Consider the following 19759-nt stretch of genomic DNA (forward strand, 5'->3'; position numbering starts at 1 on the left):
GTTGCTCTCCACTCAGGCCAAGCGTTTTTACCTTGTATGAGCAAAACTCGAGCGACCATTTTTGCCATAAATAACGGCCGGTAAAGCAGATACCCCCCCCCCCCGTGGGCCCCCAGGATGTCTCCTGGGGGGCCTACGACGGGAGGGCCCTGGCTGAATGGGTGTCCCTCTCCTTGCACTGGGATTTACTCAAAACTTTAGAGACGGAGATGGAGAGGGGGAGAAAGAGAGGGAGGGAGAAGCCGCTTGTTGAAGCTGAATTTTAAACAAAAAAATCTGGTGAAATGTCAGAATCAGAATATTTATTTGCACTGGGGGAATGTCCGTTACAACAACAAACGATACAAAAAATACGATAGACGTGAAAAGTATAGGAAAGGTAAGCAAGTCAGCCTTGGGACATACACATATGAAATTTATACCGGTAGTACTGTGTATACACACATGGAAGAGATTATTTAAGTGATTTATAAAATATATAGGGGTCTCCCACCCCCCAAATTGTTAACTGTTTTCTTCACCAGCGATTTTCTTGTGTTCACGCTACGAATAACCAAGTTCACGAATTTGCATTATAGTCTATGTCTTTGAAAACAAATATAACGTTTGCATTAAACAAACAACACCCAATGTTATCTTTCATCCGCATTGTAGCGTAGCTCTGTGTTCATGTGCGCTGTACAAAAATGTAACAGTTGCCAATTAGAGTTCTAGCGATTTCCATGAGAGTCCATCTATACATTTGTACTGTCAACGATTCAGAGATTTAGTTTCTAGGAAACACTTTCTTTATTAACAACGTTCACGGTCTCGTCCACCCACTCTCCACAGTAGCTCAGCCGAGCCTGTACACAACACTAGCCGTCTAACACTGACGGCGCTGACTGAGACAGCCAACTACTCTCCTTCGTAGCGCAATATCTAGCGGGGACGTTAAGCGACGACGGCGACGAGACGACAGCGACGATGAGACGTGTCCACTCCCAAAACCGGCAGCCTCGAGCCCCCCGCTCTCAGCTCCTTTTATGCTCCCAGCGCGGCCTGGCCCCGCCCTGACTGCGCCTCCCTTCTCGAACCCGCTAGCAGGTTCCAGGGGCCTCCAGATGGGCTCCTCTGTGACCCTTGCCCCAGTTCCTCTGCTCTGCCAACACACCCATGCTCACGCTCACCGGCGTGTGTCCTGTCTGTCCACCACAGTTGCCGTTGTTGTCCACCAGCCAGCGCTATTACACTATACATTTAACTGGGACCTTAAGAGTTTCTTTCTGTCGTGTTCTATGCGTGTAAAGAGCAGTGATGTATAATGGTTGGTGCACTGCCTTACGGTGCAACGAATACAAGCTCGACCGCAGGCAATGCACTAGAGAAGTGTGTCTTCACTCATTTTCAGAGGGGGGGAGGGGAATTTTGCCAATAAGACATCATCAGTGTGAGGGCCGCCACACATTTGAAACCATAAACCATTGGGGTTTGACAGCAGCACGATGATGATGATGGGCGGTGTTGTCATTCTTTGTGTATTGTTGGGGGAAGGGGGGGCGCACGTCAGGGGCCGCACTAAAGACCAACAGGGGCCGCCAGTGGCCTGCGGGGCCTTGCAATGAAGGACAACCGCATGAGAGTGATGCGGCATTTCCACGGCCGACGGGGAGCGTGTCGCCTCGATTCGCGAACCGGGCTTGCCGGCTTCGCCAACCTTCCCACAGCGGCGATTACTCGGCCGACCCGACACCACGTGGGCTCGGGAATTAGGCCCAGGAGCTTAATTGAATAAGGGAGCGGCACACTTTACCTGGGCCGGCATAGGGTTTGCCACCTGTGAGGTATATAAAAACTAAAACTGGGACATATTGTGGGAAGAATAACTCTCGCAATATCAGGAGAGGGGAGAACTACATGCAAATGAAATGTCTTGAGCGGTGCATTATGATACAACTGGCAATAACCAGGGGTTGTTTTTCGTTATGCTCCTAGGGGGACTTGAAGACTTACAGATTTCCCAGAACAGCTGTTTCAAAAAAAGAGGACGATGCTGAGAAACCCAGGACAGCTAGCAATCCTGGTTGACCTCCAGACCGGTAGATGACTTCACACGGTTTGGGGTCAGGGCATTCTTCAGTAAGTTCACCTTGAGGGTGGAGCTTTTTGTGAACTGTGGAAAATTCACTCACGTTAATTAATGCGTGTTAGATTGGCATAGCCCAGCCAAAACCTAAACCTGGATATAATGTTTGTTTGAAACATTTTATTTTTTTTAATCACTTCCAGACACCCCAGCCATAGACAGTAGAGAGGGGTAGAGTTTGGAGGGGAGGGGCCAAGTCCACAAAGCCAGGTCATGCTGCCTCTTTTTGCTGCGTGGTGGCGGGGAGTTGATCAGCGGTGTTCGTGTCGAGTTTGGGGAGTGGCCCAATGGGCGGGGCTTCAGGAAAAGCCCTCACGGCGATTGGCTGAGATGCGTGCCGGCGAATGATCCAAGTGGGCGGTGGTGTTCCTGTGCAGCGAGTGGTGACCGCCGCAAGACAATCTGAATTGTCCACAGCGTAAGGGGTCGTCCATAAATGACGTCACGCGATTTTGGACGATTTTTTACCCCCCCCCCCACCCCTAGTCACACGGCGTCACAAAAAGTCAGACCCCCCCACAAATATGACGTCACAAAGCTCTGCCCCCCCCCCCCAATTTTTTTTTTACATGCTTCAAATCGCTTTAAACTATTGTCATTGTAGTGCGTATTTAATGTGGCGCTGCCCTCTGATGCTGTAGGAGAAACATTTATTAAAAAGTCTATTTAATTAAGTAGAACGTGTTGTCCATATTTATTTAAAGTTGATGTGACGTCATATTTCTCACCCCCCCCCCCCCCCGTCGTCACACATTGTCATAAATGTCTGAACCCCCCCCTAGGTGCGTGACGTCATGTATGGACGGCCCCCAAGGGGGGTAGCCCCGTCTGCCGTGCGATGTCTCTGATGGGGTTTCAATACAGATCAATTGCTTGTGGGGCAAATTTAAACTGGGAGGTGTTTTGCCATGATGCTGATCCTGCAACAAAAAGTGGGTCATTCCTGGGCCATCGAGCCCAGTTACTAGTGGCCATGTGAACATTGCACGATTGTGGTGAAAACCCCACGACCCCATCTCGCGCGACAGTCTCCTGCATGGGTCAACCACGATTCATTTCTCGTGAAGTGGTACTTATTTTATCAGCCATAGAACAATGATGGGCTGAGTCAACAGCCGCAATCGGAATTTGAACCGGTGATAGAAACACGTGTTTTTATTGTGAGGTGAACATTCTCCTACAGTGCCAACCATCTGGCTAGATAGCTTAATGGGCTCATAAAGCTGCGTGTACACATACTTGTAGACCTACAAAATGAAACACATAATTCATTGGCGTTGTCCACTATTAAGAGAGCTCATGTCGTGGTTTGACCGTGAGTGCACTCACCTATGGATCATCCTCGGCACAAAACCCTCCCAGCACGTGGCATTGGCATCAACAACAAAAACATCATCCTTGACTCGCGGAGTCCCACTGAGTGGACGTGAGAGAACTGTAATTGTCAGCTGGCAGTCAGGAAACAATTTTCTGCTTCGAATACGGCGCAACGCAATGGCTTTTGATCGAGATTCATAGCAGCGCTGACCTCGGTTTGGTCCATTTGTTAAAGTTCCGGGAAAAAACGTTCAACTGCAGCAACGCACGTTATTTTGGCTCTGAGTCAATTTTCTCGTCTATAAAGTAACACATTGGGTGTTTATCACAGATTGACGCGTCAACGGCTTTGCATTGGCTTTGACCTCATTTGGTCACCAGCTGTGCGAAAAAGTGACGGATGATAGGTTGCTTAGGTACGGTGCGAAAGAAGTTTAACATAGATACATACTAAACTAACGAAACAATTTTTTTTTTATTTTACCAGGTAAAGCCCAATGAGCTCTTTAGCTATTTTTCAGAAGCAACCTGGCCACAAATGATAGCTCAACGATGTGGCTTATCATGTGAAAATGTATAGCAGCCAAATATTCTCAACGTGTGTTTTTTAAATGTGGAGGGAAAACCCCGGAGGACCTGGAGTAAAAGCAGACGACCACGGGGAGAGCATGAAAACTCCACATATACAGCAGCAGGCGTCACAGTGTCAGGATCGAACCCACGACCTCCCGCATACCAGGGAAGACAGTTAAGATCTCGCCACTGCGTTGCCATAATATACGAAAAGTAAACAGATTAAATGTTAGTGTGAGAGAATATGTCTATGGATCTGGTTAGTATGAGGAGAAGATGTCAGAGTTAGGAAAACGGAATCATGTGATTTGATTGTCGTTCAGGGACAGAGTTTTCATGGTTAGGAGTGACATCTGTGGGATGAGGTTAGGAACACATGGCCAGCAACGGGGTGGGTGGCCAAGCACCACGCCTGGTCAGCTTTGTCTGAACCAGTGGTGATGTTTTTTACACACCGCACCAGGTACTTATTTGAGGCTGAGTCGACCTATGGGAGGCCCAGGACCGGTACAGATAATTATCGTCACTGGTGTTGGCCGTGAGCGCGAATCTAACTCGGGTCGCCGGATTTCTAGCGCAGCGCTCTAACCGCTACACGACATACATAACACACATACACGCAAATATGTCACGTGTATTGCTAAAACCAATGCAATGTTTATTTCAGGCTTAGAATTTTACTAAAAATGAAGGTTCGTTGTGACACTGTTAACGTGGTCACGTTGAGGATTTTATTTTCAACAGACATCGTTTGGCATTCTGTTCCCATCTTTAACAATAAACACGAGACTGCCATGGGCTCCTGAATAATATTCGAATTAGCTCCACATGAGCGTATCAGCTCAATAGGTTTCACGGACACAACCGTAGCCCATCTGCTACATTCTATCAATGTGTTGTTTAAGCTACAGATCCATAACAAAATTGTAAATGAGACCTGCCTGACAATAACGACGTGAAAGGTGATATACATTGTCTTGAAATTTAGTTGCAATTAATTTGTTATCTTCTTGGTTCTTTCGATAAAGTCACGTAGAATGGAAATAATAAAATAATAAAATAAAACATTATAAAATAATTCTCACGACGTTTCGACAGACCTGTTCTTCACATGAAGACGGCTGCTTGCGTTGTGGCCGAAACGTCGTGATAATTATTTTATTATGTTTTATTTTTTTTATTTTATTATTTCCATTCTACGTGACTTTACCGAAAGAACCAAGAAGATGAATCCCTGCAGTCACGAAAGCTTTAAATCGAAAATTAATTAGTTTGTTTTAGTTTTTTCCCCTTGATTTTAATTTGTGATATAAGCATCGTATCCTAAAACCAAGTAGCCATGTATTCCTCTCACAAAACGATATCACAGAATCACTTCTAAAATCACTTAATTCCAACCTTGGTTTATCGGCACAGTAAGGGGCATACTTTCCCACATGGCCTGTTACAGAGCTATCTTGTTTACCAGTGAAATGAGAGTAAAAAGTAAAAACCATATTTGTATTATCTAAGCTGGAATGTAACGAAATCGAGTGAACACGCAAATTGCATTTTAAAAGTAATGTAATTAGTTGTACGTATATACAGCGCTTTCGTTCATGCAGATTGCATCTCATCATCGCTGAGGAGCCGCAGACCGAGCTGGAAGCCTGCCAGGCGGGGAGCCAGCACTGCCAACAACTGCTCTGCAGTTCTCTATGTGTTAACATGTCTTCAGCCAATTAATGTTCATACGTGCACCCTGAGAAAGCCCACGCGTGCGAGGGGGCAACGCTCTATTCCGTAAAGAACAGGTGATATTAGTCCACACTATTAGTCCACACCTTGCTGTACCGCAGTCTTCTGGAGAGCTAGGGTATGGCGCCTTGAGGCCCGCGCAAAGGGAGATTTGCAACATTCGTCACATGTGCGGTGATCCACCAACGCTCGCTGCTGCATCCGCAGTGCTGGATTACAAGCCACGTGCAGAGCGCCACCATTACTGAACGGACTGAAACCTTCTACTCGCTACTCCTGAACGCCCAGCTTAATCCTGGGCTGGATAACCTCGATTGCAGTGCCCGGCTTCTCAAGCAGCGTGTCAAGGTCAGTGTCCCGACACCCTGTGTCACCTGACCTCATCGCGGATTTGAGTAATAACGCTGGCACATACCTGGAACCACCCTTAACAAATGGTCTGACGTCACTTTTGGCTTCCACTTGACAGCGATTGGCATGCATTTGGTAATTTCCATTAGATTTTTTGCTGCTTGGCTGCAGGATGTGAACTATTGTTGGCTCCGTGCAGCGGCGCTAACTAATGATGGACAGTGTTTGTCCCATGTTGACAGCAATTCAGTTGTTTTATTTTACATAAATGTACATATCCATAATGGAGGGTTTTTTTCGGTTAGATTGCATAAATATAAATGTGTCGTTAAACCCATCACCACCCGATACGGCCAATTAGCAAGGTTTGTCACGTGAATTAAACGTGCCAATTAGTTACGAGTTCAGCACACCGGTGTGTTGGAAAGTAAACTCACAACATTACGATGTTTCGCTGGTAATTACAACCAGTCTCATCAGGCGACATCCAGAGTTGTGGAGAAATCCTCCCGATTCGGTCTTAAATAGAGAGATAAACCTGATGTCATCACTTGTGAACCAACCAGGTGCAAAGCCCAGAGGGGGGGTGGGGGGGTGGTTAATGTAGTAATTTAAATGACAATGGATATCACTTATTAGTTGGGTTATTCACAGTTAAGCAACATGCATACATGTAGAGATATTGTGTTTGCAGGTGAGGTGGCTCATGGGATTTATACCCATGTGAGGAGAGTAAAGCCCACAACCATTGAGGTTGTGGGTTTGAATCTGGAATACAGTCAACCAGGACCTCCAGGTTTCCGTGTGCTGACGACTTCAGACCAGTCATTCATGACTCGTCACATTAAATTAAAAAAAAAACTCAATGCAATGCTTATTTACATAAAGCCTAGCTGTGAGGGCTGGTCAAGCTGAATAAGGACAAACCACTCATTAATCTACACAGCTGATGGGACTGCAGTCTTGGTATTTTGTGTGTATGTTGAACTTATTTCACACAGTACGTAACCAACCGTGCTCATCGTAGATGCGTACTATTGTACCCAGTATGATAGATCATTAAAGGGCATTGAGTGAGCTCACGTTTGGCTCACTCTCATATGTGTTTGGCTCTATAAAAATCGGCATGCACAAAGCAAAACTTGGAAAATAAATTCGTTTTTAATGGAACTTTGAACATTCAAAGCAAGTACTATTTGTTTGACCAGATGAGGACTCGAGAGACAAGGAGAGTCTCGTTTTCAAGAGTGACCGAGCTCGCCAAAATGACAAAAGTATAAACAAATAAAATAAGTAGAGCCGCGAAGCAAATTAAAATCAGAATGAAAACAACCATCGGAAATTGAAGTAAAAAATATTGCACGAGCATCTATAAATATTCAATAATAAATATCCTGTGGTGTAAGTTGGCTCAGACAGTTTAGTTTTAGACCGATTATAGTAGAATTACAATTAAGATGCGGAAATGTTAAAGATATATGGTGGCTATTGTGTCACCGTGTTATCAGACACGGATATACAGCACGTTTCAAATGCAATTGCACGTGAAGTTATCATAAATGATCAGCAGCTTAGCATCAAATGAGTGAGATGCTGCTGCATATCTTTGGTTCGGATGCAAAGCGAGCAGACGGTATTTGGCTGCAAAGGCATCGCGTGTTTTTTACTTTTGTACACAACACATCACGTTTCCGAGGAATGAGATTACTTTGTGGTCAGTGAAGGATATTTTTGTCCCCCCCCACCGACACAAAGAAGCAGCAAAGGGCATTGATCAACACCACGTCACTGACAATTAAAATGTCACGAAGGCTGAAGAGCACACAGATGGGAGAGATGCAACGGCTATTGATGAGAGATGGCGTAACACATAGATTATAAGAGGAAACCGAATCGAAGACATCGCTATCGCTTTTAGGGGAAAAAAAGCAAATGGCCTTGATGCAGAACATGCTGATGAATGAGAACCAAGGCACGAAGCTCGTCATGAGATCATAGCAAATAAAGAAATTAGGCAGTGTGAGATGACTTATAAATCCCTGGAACCCTAAGGCATTGGCCATTAGAATGTATAAATAACACGTTCCTTCGGAGTGGGCAGGTAGGAACTTGGTTGGACAACGCATTCGTGCACGACGGAAAGCTCGCGGTCACGTGACGCACTTCAACCAATCCGGGAGCGTACATGTTTGGAGGGGCTATGCACGACAGACAAATAATCCCTGGTGGGCAGTGTGGAACTGTTGTTCCTATTTGTAACAAGAATCATCGGACTTGACATCGTCGCGATGGTGATGATGATGAAGAAGAAGATGGTGTGGATGATGATAACAATGTCAACGATGGTCATGCGTCTGTCAAGCGATCTATAGGCAAGATATTGGAGTCGATAATGGCATCAAAAGTCATCGGTGCAACATTGAGTGCGTGCATATTCCTGCAAATGGCATTTAATCCGGCGCGCGTGGCACCTTGCGGAAATGTACAAAGAGTCCAAGTGTCTCGCCGCTCAATAGAACAATGGGGTGGTGCTCATCTCCTTATTTAGCAGCCTTGAGCCCCGTGATTGAAATTCCAATGTCACAGTGCAGGCCCCAGCCTGCAGAACTAATGTATAATAATCATAATAATAGGTTTTACCCACTCTGGGAATAAAACAGCTGTGTTAAGATGTTCAAACACCAAACAGAAACCTTTCGCAAGGAATCAATGTCTGCATTAACCAAACACAGTACTTGTGGTGAGCATACAACCATGTACTGTTCGCCTTATGGCGTTCTCTGGCCTAACACTGGCTGAGACGAGGCCCTAAAAAAGGCTGCTGTCCCTGGTGTAGACCAATCAGTTTCAAAGACAATGACATTTATTACCAGAGCATGTTTTTTTGTTTGCATGTTCACCACAGGTATATGTGGTTAATGCAGACATGATTCCTTGCAAAATGTTTATGTTTGGTGTTTGAACATCTTAACTCCTGTTTTATTGCCAGAAAGGGTAAAACCTATTCTTATACTTTGATACAGTCAAGAACGGTCCCAAACATCACTTATTTTACGATGGGCTGAATTGATAGCCAAGTCATAATATAATTCACCACCTTACAATTGTCAGCAAAGCACTTGCACACCTTGCAAGTGTGTCTAGATATTAATGCGCGCATTCTCAGCGGCCGCGATTTATCCACCGCTGGATCAAGGCCTCCCCAAATTGCCACCTTCCGTCCCGATGTTGTGGTGCGACAATCCATCTGACTCCTGCGCATGAGTTGCTCTCACTGGCTCCATCTCCGCGGAGGCCATCCTATTGGGATAGTTGCCTCTCTGCAGCCGAAACTCCATCACGTCTCGATAATCGGCCGTCATCCCTTTGATCGACGTGTTCTGGCTAAATCCCACTTCCATTTCTTATAACCGTGTTGTTCCTCTTTCTCGTCTCTCGGTGCAACGTCTCTCCCGTGCTTCATCAGTCACTTGTCGGCTTTTGTTACATTTGTCTTTGTCAGTGTCTGTGAAGAGATTCACAATCATATTAATTGAAAAATAATTCCTTTAGAACTGATTTTTGTGTTTTATTTGTTGTCCTCCCCTGCACCTCCGATTAACACGGTTGGCTACGTACGGTACGAAAAAAGTTCAACATACATATGTACATACAGGAACGTGATGTACTACCATTATGGAAAGGTATTTTTTTAAATGGAAAAACCAAGCATGAGATTAATAACACAATGCCAAGGTTGTAAAGTTTGGGGAATGCTAATTTGTGTGGTGAAAATGAATGGCTATGAGACCTCCTTGGTAAAATGTTATCAATAACACTGTCGCACACTGTACATTTTTGCACAATTTGTCAAGGGCAAAATCCGTAAGAAGGAAAATATATCCAGAAACTAAAGAACGACGGATCGCTGCGTGTGTTCAAACTTGAGCTACATACTCCCATGAAGTTTGTAAACAAGCAGCATAAAATCGAAATTCCCTTGTCGGTTTTTAAGACGTGTAGATGCTTAAAGTCTTAAAAGGTTTACAAACGTATGGATCTCACCGACACCGAAAAAATATATAAACGTGATGAAATCGCCATAGGCGATTGTTAGGAAAGATGGAATGAAAAAATAAATATTTCCAATGAAATGATTGGTGACTAACCTACCATCGTAAAACTTGCATGCACAGCAACTTTTGATCGTATGATATTGGATTGCAGGCCACAAAAAAAGATAAATAGAGGAGCCGTAATGTAATCGTGACATTTGTCAGGATTTGAATGTTATAGTTTCGTAACCTTATGGGGGCTGTCCACAAACAGGCGCCCTGCAACACGAAGGATCAAAGCGCTCTGTGTCTCGCAGACAGTGCGTCACACGCCACAACGCACGATTGGAGTTTACAATCCCATTGCACACCATTTCATCTCAAAATTGCCGTGCGTAGAATTATTCTCAGCGAATTTAAAATCGGATTGAAAAAAAAACGTGGTTCGCACTATTCAATACATCATCATCATGCACTATTTAATTACCTGGAGGGACATTCTCAAATAGGCATGCAGGATGCCAATTTGCGTGATTTGTTTAAAATTCCATTGCCATGTTTACAAGGGTAATATATTGTGCGTTAATGCCATGACCAAATTTGCAGTATGAGATGACATAATAATATTTTCTGCATTATTAAATACCAAAAATCTATGCTCCTGTTCACAAATACCAGAGTTCAAATCAAAGTTGGTTATGGTGACGATGATAATTGAAGCACCATGTATTATTTTCAATTTGGAAATAAATGCAAAGAAGAAACCGTACAATACAGAAAATGCTAGTAATACATGAAGGTAATAGTGTGTTAATAAAATTGCAATCATTACATTCTACGAAAGTTGGTGACGGCCTGTAATAGCGCAGACATAATAATAAGTCCAGCTGCAATTAAACAATCTATATATTTTTTTTAAATCGACACTTTAAAAAAAAACATCCGTTGTGACTGGCACTTTAATGGCGTTCACGTGAGCAAAGTTAACGGAAAACTTTCCACGCGGTAACATTTTGTCTTTGTCAACAGAAGAAGCATTAGGTCTGAGGTGAACAGCAGAAGCATTAGATCCGAGGTCTGCGGCTGTGACGAGAAGTGTAGCCGTGCTTTTGATCGTGCTTTGGATAACAACATGAGGGCAGTAACATGGCACCCACAGGGCAGAGTAAGCGCCCAGGGAGCGAAATTCATTACACACAGAATAGGAGCGGCTTTGGCCATGTTTCACGTTCAGTGTGGTTTTTTTTAAGCCTTTAGCTCATCCATTATTATCCGTCCGACAAATGCCCAATCGATGGAGCTGTTAATTTGTGCACGGTGGATGTAACTGGAAAATATCTCACACCTCCTGCACACTTTTAAAACATTTAAGTTGAGAGAGGTTTTTTTTGTCAAGGTATACAAGTGTCCTGAAAAATTTGATCATAATTATGGGGGTTGTTATCTCTTGGGAGAGGGGGACATATTTCCAAGAAAGAAAAACAAAACACATTTACATTGGGAAAATTACAATGTTAAAAGTGATTCTTCTCTCTTGGATAGACTCGCCTCCACCATAAGAATGTGTACTTTTCACCACAGGTTCAGGTCTGGAAAAAAAATGGATTTAACCCTTGCTTAAGACTCAACACCATCAACAGAGATGAGTTTTGTATAATGCTCATTTGACTCAGGGTGTATGTGTGTACGTGTATGTTGAACGTCTTTCACACCGTACGTAGCCAGCCGTGCTAACCGTGATAATCGGAGGGTGCTAATTTGTTTCAACATATTAATAACGCCGATGAATGATATTGCGAAAAATTCACTTTATTACTAAAATAACCCGAAGTGTCATACACCATTAACATGAAAACAAAGCTTCATGATTTTCGATGAACTAGGAAGAGCCTATTTATATGGAAGACAGGGCAGGCATCGGTCGGACCTGGATCACCATTTGAACCCAAGACACCGCTGGGCCCGTGTTGTAAACAATATTTTCTATCATGGCCTGCCAGAATTATATTAAACAAATACGCATTAAAGTCTCAGTAGCTTAATGTACACTGTATTTGCTGTGGAAAGTCTCAGTAGTTTAATGTATTTGCGGTGGAAAGAGGGGGGGGGGGTAGATATACCATGAACTTCGGTCGAATAAGGTCTTGAAGTTGATATTGAGTTGAAAACTCGTGTTTTGTATGCGTGTGCCATAGTCTGGGGCTCACCCAAAATGTTAAATTCGTTCCATCGATATTAAATGTGTATGCCGTTCACCGTAGACAGCCTTAAGTCATGGTGCGTATGCGATAGAACAAGACATGTCCTCACTTTAGAAGCCGTGGACGTTTGGAAACCAACTTAAAGGTCATATTTTAAATATCTTTAAGGGAAGGATGTAATGTTGCTCGCCACCACTTTTTTGTTGTTGTTGTTGTTGAACAGTGACTATGAAAGGTTAGGCAATAGCGAATGTTGCGTTCCAATACAGGACATAGCTCTGCCTGAGTTGGCTTCAAAGCACGCAATATTTACTTTAAAATTCTGAGATAAGTGAATATAGGAACATCTTGTTTCTTGCCAACAACAACTTTCCATATTTGAGAACGCACGATAGTAAACCCTCGGGGACATTCCAGCATTACAGTCAAAATCCACTTGGAAAACATTGTAAAGTACAACAGAGTATAGACACGTGAATGTACACGCACTGTGTATTATATAGGAGGGTGCTATCGTGATGTAATGGTTTGCAAACTGGACTTGAAAGCCGGAAAATGCCGGTTATTAAATCCCCACCCCCCACTTCTGCCTACCCAGAAGGTCGATCAGCGGGTTGTGTGTGGTGGGTAAAATGTGGCTACTGCTTCCATCTCTTCCAAGATAGCTGGGCCAGTGAGGAAGAGTAGGCCAAATACCATAGAGAGGGCCTCTCTAGAGCCCCGCTCCAGTGGGAGGCCCTTCCGACGGCAGTGGTGTGAGCGAGCAATTGCAAGGCTGCGCCGTGACTTGTCATACACCGCATACACCGGTGATATATTTATCTCTTTAATGTAATTCCATGCTTTGTTTACTTCGCCGGGATACATATCTTGGGTGGTACCGTCAAATCGGTGACGAAAGGTCATACTGCATCATAGATACAGCAGGCGAGCCATGCTTGAAGATGGACTGCCCCATAAGCATCGGGAAGGACGGGCGCGCGTGAGGATGAATGGGCATAAAGCATCACGCGAACTCCCCCGGTTATCCTCGCTGCAGCTGCAGCAGCAGCAACTGCATCGCACGCTGTCAGATGCGCTTCTGCGGCCGTCTGAAACGCTCTTCCTTCCCATGTTAAGCAGCCACTGGAGTTTTTTTAAATCTAGATTGAAAACGAATTACTTTAGAACTTTGTGTTTAGTTTCTTGTCCTTCCCCTCGCACCTCCGATTCGCACGGTTGGCTACGTACGGTGCGAAATAAGTTCAATATATATCCTATGTATGCAAGACAATTCCGGTTTAATACGGAAAACTGTTGGTAAGCCCAGCAGTGCTTAGAGATACGGAAATTTGTATCCCAACTCTCAGATTAATACAAATGATGTCTGTGCTTGATGCTATGCGATCATTTGAACACGGGTGGGGGGATGTGTAAGAATCTTATTGTTATATACAAAAACATAGATCCCCCTATAGCCGTAACATACTGTGGGGGCAAGTGCTATGAGCGAGTAACACCTATGAAGGCCAGCAAGGTACACGAGGGGATGGGTAGCCAACATCACGCCCGACCGCCTTTGTCTCCCCAGTGGCGATGTTTACACGCTGCAGCAGGTACTCATTTGAGGCTGAGTTGACCTAAGGGAGGCCCAGCAGCGGTTCAGATCATCGTCACCGGTGTTGGCCGATTCCCGTGAGCAGGCATCGAACTCGGGTGGCCGGGTTCATAGCGCAGTGCGATCACCGCTACGCTACGTGGCAACATCGCCTCCCGCTGACAGACTGTGCCTGTCTGTGCCACACCGCGCCCTTGCGTGTTTAGAGCCTTGCGCGATAAGGGGCCGTCCATAAATGAACGTCACGCGATTTTGGACGATTTTTGACCCCCCCCCCCCATCGTCACACGGCGTCACAAAAGTCAGACCCCCCCCCATAAAATATGACGTCACAAAGCTCTGCCCCCCCCCCCCCCCCAAAAAAAAAACATGCTTCAAATCGCTTTAAACTATTGTCATTGTAGTGCGTATTTAATGTGGCGCTGCACTCTGATGTTGTAGGAGAAACATTTATTAAAAAGTATATTTAATTACGTAGAATGTGTTTTCTATATTTATTTAAAGTTGCGCATTTTGATGTGACGTCACATTTCGGAACCCCCCCCCCCCTTGTCACACATCGTCAAAAATGTCTGACCCCCCCCCCCCCCAGGTGCGTGACGTCATTTATGGACGGCCCCTAAGAGTAGCACGATTTTCCACATGTATTAATCATTATTATCTGTGTTATATTGCGTGTGCCTCCTCCTCCTCCTCTCTCTTTTCTGGGGCCCCGAGGAAGGATTGAAAATTGTTAGGTCCGGCACGTACGTCGCACGTTCAGTGGTTTGAAAATGGCATTACCACCATCCCTGCTGGATACCCTCACCGCCACAACCCCTGGGCGTTAGGAACCACTTTTATCTGAAGTCAGTAATATTGGCGGGGAGGGGGGGTCGCGTTGGTTCCTCCGTGATTTAGGAGGCTGGAACACGTGGAAGCCAAGCGGCTGTAGCTTGACTGCGTACAACAATGTGTGTGTGACCTTAGCAGTGGCATCGGACCCAGGGTATGATGCAAATAATGTTCTTAACGAGCACGTACAGGACTGGACCAGAGGCGCCATCTGCTGACTGAGCACAAGGCAGACTGGATTTCAAATTTAAGATGTTTTGACATCCAACTATAATGATGTCGGTGGCGTTTTCTGGGTGCAGTGCCCCCAAACGGTTCGGCAGCCAGCGGCCCGTGTTTGATTCCTGGTTCACGGCTAACATCAGCGGCGAGTGATTTCTGAAACTATCCTGAGGTGCATCGCTTTCGCCGGCCCGCACTGACCAGCGTCTAAATAAGGAAGGAAACATGTGGACTTCTCCACAAATCTGGCTGTCGCCTGATGAAGTGACTTGTAATTACTGGTGATACGTCATACTAACACACCGGTGTGCTGTACTAATGACGAATTGGCATGTTCTATTTACAGGACAACCCTTACGAGTTGGCTGTGTCGGGTGGTGACAGGTTTTAACGACACATTTATATATTTACGCGATCTAACTCCCCTCAAAAAACCTCTATTATGGATATTGGTCGCGAAAGCCTACGTGTTAAACCAAATGCCATCATCAAGCAGCAGATTTCGCAAGGGACTGTGAATGTCTTATTGTATATGATAATTATTGAGGTATTAGCAGTTACAATAACAATGATGTACGATATTTAACCAATTCAAGCACTATTAAATATATAAATACCGGCTGCATAAAGCAAGGAGCGCTGCTGCTGATATTTAAACTGAAGTCAAATAATAGACCTCTACTATGCGAAATATTTGCAAAGGCCTGACCAATGTCTGCCAGTAGTAGGGCAGATATTTAGTATGAAAATGTTCTACAAAAATACAACAACATATGAACACTGCCTTGCCTTATGTTGTACCCAGTTTTCCTGAAACAGAGGGAATGCATTTTTTGGGCTCTCACTCGGTTCACCAAAAGACAACTCTGATCTTTGTGTAAACACAGCTATCACTGTGTATCACGCACTGATCGTTAGACGACGCGCGTTTGAAGATTAATCCGTGAGCACAAAGTATCTGAAGATCATCGTCACTGGACTGTCAGCTATGACGTCATAGCGCCCTCCAGTGACACCACTGTGGTATGACTGCGGTGGCGAAATCTTGACTTGAAGCTTTCGTTGACTGCAGGAATTAATATTATTTGGATCTTTCGGTAACGTCACGTAGATTGGTTCAAAGAAAATAACAAAAAACTGGGACGTTTCGATCGCAACACAAGCAGTCCTGATGATCGAAACGTCGTAGTTTTTTGTTATTTTCTTTTAACCTATCTACGTGACTTTACCGAAAGACCCAAAGAATACTGCGATGGCTTTTAAACATTTGTGTACATACAAAATAAAACGTTATTTTATTTTCCCAAACTTTTATTTACCAGGTAAAACCCACTGACCTATTAGCCCTTCTTCAGAAGCGACCTGGCCACAAATAATAGCTCAACGAAGTGGCTTACCATGTATAAATTTATAGCAGATAAATCCTCTAAACGCATATTTCTAAATGTGGAGTGAATATCCAGAGGACCCGGAGACAAATCCACGCGACCACGAGGAGAACATGCAAACTCCAAATATACAGGCGTCAAGGTCGGGATAGAACCGACGACCTCCTGTATACCAGGCGAGGTAGTTAACAGCTCGCCACCACATATGAACCTAAGTGATCTTTGGGCTAAAGAAGAAATATCACATAAGTCACTGTTATTGAACACCTAAAGAAATAAAGTTACATCACTACAGGTGGTACCGACAAGTTAAATATCTGGTCTGGGCTCATGGAAGATACTATTGAGTCTAGTGCTGTATACAGCAAAAGCGCGGACACTAACGAAGACACAGAGATATGGATTGTGGTGTCAAACGATGAAAATCAGGAGGGTGGGGAGAAAGAGCAATGAGGAAGTTCATCTTCTTGGTTTTTTCGGTAAAGTCACTCTGTCTTCTCGACAGACCTGTTCTCCACCTGAGGACGGCTGATTGCGTTGTGGCCGAAACGTCGTGAGAATTATTTTATTATGTTTTATTTTTATTATTTTATTATTTCCATTCTACGTGACTTTACCGAAATAACCAAGAAGACGAATCCCTGCAGTCACGAAAGCTTTAAATCGAAATTTAATGAGGAAGTTCTAAAGCAGGTTAAGGAGGAGAGAACTCGAGTTGGCAGATGCGGATACCTGATGCACACGTTGAAAATGAAAAGCTGTCCGGTGTGCAACTGTGGTCATCAAGAGCAGACCATGCAACATATAACGACGCAATGTCGGATCCACACATATGAAGGAGACATCACGGCGACGATACACTTCGCTGCTCCTGACGCGGTTATCTGGTCTCGACCACCCGAATGTGAAATTGTAGTCGTTGCTCTGCATCTACATCAGCCGCCGTACGAAAGAAGAAGTCGCGTTGCTTGGGCACATTCTCAGATAGAGGTGACATCTTGACGGAGGACGTTCTGGAAGCGAGGGACGGATTTTTGGGGAAAGAGGCTAAGAGGCATAAGGGAGAACAAAAAATGCCGCTTGACCACTAGAAGGAAGTGGGGCCGAGCGATAGTAAAACGACGCAGCAAGCTCAATACCGGGCAAGGGTGGAGGGCAAGGTCGTAATTATAATATATATTGGGGAGACACATCCCCCCCAATAATCAAATATGCTCAAAAATATTTTTTAAAATAATTATTGCGATGTTATGTAAATAAAAATAACAATTTGCTAAACCTTGGCCACAATATCTGGACTTGTCTTCATATAACAATGCATATATTTCTGTTTATATGATTGTAGTTATGGTTGTACTGGACTTTATGAATCCCTAATCTCTGCCATTACATACAATAATACAATACACAATTAGAGATTATTGTAAATAAATAAATCATTCCCATGTGTTAGTGAATTTTTTGTAATATTTTAGGCAGGAAATGGCAGGAAATTAGTTTTCAAATTTAGATGTTTATCTGGAGGGGGGACCCCTTGGAAAATTTGGTCCCCCTCGATGTTCACTCCATGGCTACGGCCTTGGTGGAGGGAGTCTGAGCCAAACACCTGCTGTTGTGCAGAGGACGATCGAAGTGAAGTGTGTCATCAGTGCCGGATTAAGCTAGTGCGGGGCCTGTAGCATATGCTATAAAGGGGCCCTATATAAAAAAAAAAACACTTAAATATTAAAACACAAATGTTTTACTTGCATAGTAACGTAATTATATTTTTATTTGCTATATAGCCAGATAATACGACAAATCGCTAACCTTAAACACCCAGTCGTTCATAAAGTTGAAGGCAGTATAGTACTATGGTAATAGAACAATTGCAGAATCACTGAACCGGAATTGATAGCTTGAAAGCATTTAGCGCGGGGCCTTTGAAAGTGCGGGGCCCGTAGCATATGTAGCTACTTTTATTACTAGGAGAATTCGGCACTGTGTGCCATGATGTTGCGTCATATTAGATCTCAAACCCCGGCTGCTGCTTTCACAGGCCCCGTTAAGAACACGGTTTCAGGGGTAGAATTTGCAGTTGTTTTGTTGTTGTCCCTTTCGCGAGAGCTTCTCTGCAGAACGTGGGGGAAGAAGCTCGCAGCGTCTGGAGGAAAACTCCGACCACGGGCTTGGAACATCGTGCCGAGCAACACGCGGCACAACCCGAAACGCACAGCAGCACAACCGCGGGACACCTCGGCAGTCGGACCTTGTGAGGTTGCCGAAACACAACGCTGCAATCACAATGACATCGACGATACAAGCTTCGATTGATTTCTATTCCCTGACATACTGAAATATCCCGACAAGTGGTGGAAACGTGGGGGTTTTTTCCCCACCATTATACATGCTTGTGTAAAAGCAACATATTGCGCAGATTGCAAGCGCATTGCCACACTTTTGCTATGATCCGTGGGGAACTTAAGACGCGACATAGTTTGTGATTGGCCGGGAAATGGCGACGTAAGACTCCCTGATGTGTGCGCGCCACGGCCAGAAATATGCTCTCATGAAAGCGCTTTCAACCTAAAGTGGCTCGGTACGCGATAAGATTTTGTTCGCGAGCACCTTGGCGTGTAAGGTCAGCAGGAAAACCACCGAGACTCGTTGTAAAAATATATATGGATCGTGCGCATTGTTTTTTTTTATATAGCAGCAGACACTGGATCGTGCGCAGTGTTTTTAATACATCAGCATACACTGCAATGTGCCTCAACTGCTGTAGACACATTCTAAATCTGCCACATGTACCGCTGTAAAACGTGAGTACGTGATGGATATTTCGAAGTTCAACCTTGAAAAAAATATGGAGGGTAAATGTAACAGGTAGCTAAGGATAAATACAAAACGTCTGAACTATTATATGATGGTAAATATAACAGGTAGTTAAGGATAAACACAAAACGTCTGAACTATTATATGGTGTGCACCGAAGGCACTTTTTGATATTCAGATAAATACCGCTCATACATTATCTAGACATTGTTGACTCGAAGCCAAATCCTGTACTACTTTTTTACGTATTTGTTTCAACAGAATGGAACAGCCTCGTTTGTACGGTGGTTGGTGTGGGCCTCGTGTACGCACATCCAGCTTGGTCCAGACGCTCCTGAGTGTGAACCCAGCGTCTTTATCTCCTTGACTTTATCTCTGTGCCTCTGTCTACCTCACCTCTCAGTATTTATTTCATGTTGTATGGTGGGTGTGAGCGAGCTGTGCGTGGTGCTTTCTTTCACATATATTTTATCACTCATTTTTTACTTCACCTGTTACACTTTTCTTGTTACCCTATTCGACAAAATCAGGCCAACATTTCTTTGGGTTTACTTTCCCTGGCTACA

This window comes from Lampetra planeri, chromosome 32 (genome assembly GCF_965212315.1).
Source record: "Lampetra planeri chromosome 32, kcLamPlan1.2.h2, whole genome shotgun sequence".
NCBI lineage: Eukaryota > Metazoa > Chordata > Hyperoartia > Petromyzontiformes > Petromyzontidae > Lampetra > Lampetra planeri.